Here is a 6,025-nt window from a genome sequence, read left to right as displayed (position 1 = left end):
GTTAATTTGTTCTTAATTATTCAATTAATTTAACTTGAATAAACTAATAATTGGGCTTATTAAGTTTTTTCATAAATCAAAATTATTATTCATCAGTTTTAATTTTGTACAAAAAATTTTAAATAAAAACTTAAAAATTCTAAACAACAAATTTCAATTTAATCACAAAAAGAATTAAAATAATAATTCAGAAGTTTGAAATGTTAAAAGATCTAAAATAAATGTATATAGGCCTATATACTCTTGCGTTGTTTTTTCTAAAATTTACTGTACACAGTAGTTTTCCGTGATGTGATGCGGCTGTTAGATCGCATTTATTGCTTTCCGCATTCACATAAGATGTAGTGTACTGTATTTCTAGCTATAAAGTTATTCGGTTTAAAAATCCAGCAACGAGTTACTTAACTTTCCCGACAACATTTAAAACTGCGTGTGACGCCATCTGTTATATCTTATTAAAAACTTTGTATTTTTCTTAAGCTTTTTGCCATTTTATAGTAAACGTTGAAGGTAGGAATGGGTTTTGTAAAAAAATTGTGAATGCTAATGAGTGAAATTGTCGTAAAGCGGATAACGTCTAGAGTCGAACTTAATCTCCCCACCTGTTGGACCTTTAACCAAAATTTAATAGCATCAATCCCCTAATAAACAAATCTTTCTGCAAAATTTCAGAAATTTTCGACAAAAAGAACAGGAGTTACGCTTTTGTTCACTCTCTTTGAAGCTTAACATCTATAGGCTACATATAGAAACACTCCCCGTTTCCATTTCTAGACGTTTCAAGGTCTCTAGTCCCAAAAATGTAAAAATCTTGATCATTTTTTGACCCATTGCCATACTTTCCCTCTGTTATGTACAACAGAGCGAGAAACGTAAAATTGACCGGACTTTGAACGAATCAGGGTTGGCACTGTCTCTTGAAGGGAATTAAACTCGAAGTTGACATCTTACAAGTTGTTTTCCTGACATCATTTTAAGTGAAATGTCATTTAAAATAGAACAACATTGAGATCGACAAAATTTACTCATCAATTGAAGATAAATAGAACATACCAACGATAAAATTTTAATTCAATTACATTTAAATATATATATATGGGGAGTCTATCCGCTGTCTGACGTGACAACTTAATTCTTTTGTTTTTTTTTTTTATAGAATCATTGCAGAGAAATTTGCATATATTGTCAAGGTGATCAGCTATTGGATGCTTTTCATGTGATAGCTAGGTGTACTAACTTAGAAAAAATTCGTGAAAGTATTTTCGGTATACCCAGTATTCAGTTTGATAATTTTTTGGACCTTATTGTGAGCCTTTGTACGAAGTGTGGCGTACAGTACATTTTGTTTCATTTTGCATATTAGAATATTCGATTTTGCCGAAAGGTGGCATTTGCTTTCTTCCTTTAAAAGTGTGTTCGTGGCAAAGAATTTTTGGGAGTCTATCCGCTGTCTGACGTGACAACTTAATTCTTTTGTTTTTTTTAATAGGTGGGTGTGATTATTTCTTTTATATAATGTTCTTTTTGTTTGGATAGTTCTCCCCACAATTTTGTTTTTCTTTTATATATATATATATATATATATATATATATAAATTATTGATTAAATATATATTTTTGATATCGCTTTGTGTAATGTATTTATTTTTTATGTATATTTTAATTCTCTCTGTAATAACTTTTGAATTGTATTTGTATATTAGTTTAGTTGTAAATGTTATGTATTGATTTTTGTATTCCCCGCATCATGGGTTCTTCCCAGTATGACTAAATAAATAAAATAAAAAAAAAATATAATAAATATATATATATAAAATTATTGGAACTTTTCACTATAAATTGAATGAATTATTTTAATTCTGAATTTTAGTATTTTATTTTAATTTTTTTAAAAAGTATTTGCTTTATCGTCGTTCTCTTTTCGACAAATTACCTGTTTTTTCAATTTAGCATTTAATAAATTGAAATATGTTCAGTAAATGTCTGTAAGTAATCAATCGTTTAACATTATGAAAGTTACTGGAATATTTTTCGCATAGCAAATTTATGTATTACATACAGCATTTAAACATCTATAATTTTTTTTCTAAATTAACTTTAAGTAAATACTAGTGGTCTGTCTGGAGCTTCCAAAACCTGCCTGTCTTGGCATACATCCACTTCTTCAACATCAGAATGGCCCAGATGGCGGGCAATTCGGCGAAACGGCTTTTCTCAGTCCAATGATGTGGCCTTTCTCAAATTCCATCAGCAGTTCGTAATATCTTTTGAATGCATCGTGCAGGCACGCCTGGTGTTCGAAGATCTCAAAACAACAGATAGACTGAAAATTCTGACCACATCGTATAGGCTATTCAGTATCCTGTAAAAAAAGACTTGCAGAGCCTTTTTATAGGAAACTGAATATATGATAGACCTATTGAAGTAATTTTTTAGACACTCTGGCGTCATTACCTGACGTGCAATTGGACCACAACTGTAATCATTTACGTACTGTACAGTACGTCTGAGGCAAAGCTTTGCAGTAATCAGACAATTCTGTCTGGTTGCTTAACTTTTTTGTCAAAAGTTTTTACACTTATTGACGAAAAAAGTTAGACCCAGAAACTACTAACAGAAATTTTAGATTTTTCGACTTTGTATTACTTTGGCTTCAGGATACCAAGTAATTGTTTGTCATGCATACATACATTTTCTCACGCTCATAATCCGAAAAGGGTGAGAAGCAGGCAAAAAGAGACTACAATCTTGCAAACTATTGACCAGCTTTCTCCACACATTCCTGTCCAGACACACTTCCTTTGCTTCAGATTCGCTCATTTCTCATCTAGCACACGTCCTCACATTGTCATTCTGACTCAACACCTTACGTTCTTTCAGATACTCATCCAATTGTTCCAACCAAGACTTTCTCGGCCTTGGCCTTCCCCTTCCCCTATTGTGCTTCTCATAGTGTGTCTACATTTAATTTTCAAAATCATGTTTTAGTTGTTTTAAAAAAACGTATCAACATTTAATAAAAATGAAGCAGATTCCCAACCTTTCTTTTTCAGAAATTTTTTTTATTCCGGTTTTGATTCTTGACAATATAGTAACTCTTATAATAATAATGATAGATTGTTTTTACATTTAAAATAAATACGGTGCAGGTAACATATCTTTCATTTAAAACTTCTATATTTTACTATCATAGCTTATATAAAAATATTTATTATATAAACAAATTCCTGCAAATTTGATAAATGCAAAATGATCAGGTGTTTATTTGTTTATATGTGTTTACGCTTTATAATGTGTCAATATTGCCACGATAACACAGAAAACTGGATGATAACTACCAATGATAAATCAATAATATGTAAGTTTTAAATTCACGATTATCACATATCTTAGACGAAACTATAAGTAATTAAATTCGTTTACTGTTCACAAGTTTCTTTAAATTAAATACAGTATATCATTTTTAATTAATACCTTTTTATAATTTAATTAATTAATGCAGCCAAGGATATATTTGCAGCCGTTCACCAGAGTCTTCGAGAAACGGGAATTTCAATAGTGACTATTGATAGAGGAGCAAGAACCGCGGGAACACTGGATGAGGAGTAGCAAGTCACTGCAAGAATAGGGCGTGCACTTTTCGAAACTAATAGGCGGTGCTAATATCCGGCTTATGGATAGGTAGCTTCCTGTTTCGTCTATCGTGCTGTGTATACACTGTTTAAAACTGACTTTTTGTTATTTAAGTATTTTTAAAATGCCGGTTAATTGTTGTTTGTCTCGGGGCAAATGATAAAAACATCCTGGTTAGAAATTTCATAAATTTCCGGATAATCCAATAAGAAAAAAAGAATGCGAAGTAAAGATAAAAACATGAAAGATAATCAGTCGATACGCGCGAATATGTAGCAGGAAAAATTATAAGGACAATCAATTTTGAATAGTTCAGAGTAATAATACTCTACAAATGTAAATATATTTTTAATGAACAGTTGATTGGAAGGTTATATCATACCCGGTATTATAACAGCCAATCATTTTAAACTTTTGAAATCTTAACAGTTTACATTTTAAACACTAATAACACAATGCCAAGAAATAGTGAACTTTCATAAGCTGAAATTTGAAATATATATGAATTATGAGGTGCTGGAAAGTTTCTGAGAAACTTTCCCCCACCTCAGCATCTTTTCAGAATGATTAATTATTGTAACTACAACAATTAATCATTCTGAAACTGCTGTGGCCAATGTATAAACAAAACAAGAAAATTATAGAAAATTCAGAGAAATGAACGAAAAAAAAAATTAACTGACAGAGATAAACGAAAGGTTTTCTTAATTGTAAAAGCCTTACTGTCCTTAATTCGAATATTATTGTTAATTGTCTACTTGGACTTTACTTATTAATAGGCCTTTATACTGGTGTTTAAAGATTGGCACAATAATGAGAGTTAGTTCAGGAAAAAACAAAATTTCTTTATTATATCATCTGTTATATATACCAACATTTCAATCAAGGTTTCGTTTGTCATTATTCAACAGCATTATGATAAGAAGACTCTTCTTATCATACTGCTGTTGAATGGTGACAAACGAAACCTTGATTGAAATGTTAAATAAATGTAAAGCGAAAAATATAACTCAGTTGTACTCGGGATTGGAATATGTATTTACTTATTTGGTGGTAGTACTGCTGATGAGGGGCACGCTGGTCCGGAACACGTATAATATGTGTACAGTACAGAAATTATTACTACAGGTGATATAATAAAGAAATTTTGTTCTTTCCTGAACTAACTCTCATTACTGTGCCAATCTTTAAACACCAGTATAAAGTTCTATTAATAAGTAAAGTCCAAGTAGACAATTAACAATAAGAAAGGTTTTCTTCCTTACAAAACAACAATTAGCAGCTATCTACTAGACCAGTGTTTCTCAACGGGGGCGATTTTTCCGTGTTGGGGGGCGAAAAACAACTTTCTACGGGCGATATAGTAAAACATTATATTAAGAATAATTAGATATTTTATTTATTATATCGTACAATAATTAAACAAATAGCACTTCCTATAATCCCTCTTCCTTCCTATAATCCCACTTCCTTCTCCCTAACCCTTTTTGTACCGTCCAAAGAAAGAAATCGGTTACAATTAACACAAAAGGTGATTTGCGATTACTTCTGACAAATTTCGAATCAAAGGTAAACAAATTGGCTCAACTTCATCAGCCTCAAGGTTCGCACTAACAATAATTTTTCTGTATACTTAAACATTTTATATTCAATAAAAAGTGTTATATTTTATTATATTTGTTAAATTTGTTAACACTTATGTTTTTTAATTTTGTTAATTATACTAAAATCTAATACGTATTCTGAGTAAATAAATGTTTAATTTTTTACAAAGTATATAATTATCAAATAAACTAATAAACCCAACAAAAGTGAAGGGGGCGATACTACGTAACGGTTTTATTGAAGTGGGCGACGATTCGTTAGAGGTTGAGAAACACTGTACTAGACAGATAGCTGCTAATTTACCAAAATTTGTGTCCCATCAGACATGTGATGTGTTTGTGATAACATAAAATACTGAAAAGTGAAAGTAATACTTAATTTAACACCTGTTCACAAGCAACAAAGACTTCAATAGGCTAAATCTGTCACGAGCTAGACCAAGGAGTGGAAAAAGAGAAGCCAAGGTTAGAATGAGTAGTCAGTCAGGAGGTGGTAGTATAATGGTTTGGGATGCTTTTGGATTCAATGGGAATACTGATATTGTAATTGTTAATGAAAAATTGGATTCTTCACAATATCAGGATATGTTAAAAATAATTTAAGTCATTTGGGTCTTTAATTGGTGGAAGTAATTAGATATTTCAACGAGACAATGCTTCACTCCATGCATCAAAATCAACTAAGATTTGGTTTATTAATGAAAACATAAAAAATAGTATTAAAGTAGCCTTCTAGAAGTCTGGATCTTAGTCCAACAGAAAATTTATGGAGTATAATAACAAAAATA

This window comes from Centruroides vittatus, unplaced genomic scaffold, assembly GCF_030686945.1.
Source record: "Centruroides vittatus isolate TY-2023 unplaced genomic scaffold, ASM3068694v2 contig_460, whole genome shotgun sequence".
Classification (NCBI taxonomy): Eukaryota; Metazoa; Arthropoda; class Arachnida; order Scorpiones; family Buthidae; genus Centruroides; species Centruroides vittatus.
This window is presented reverse-complemented; position numbering follows the sequence as displayed.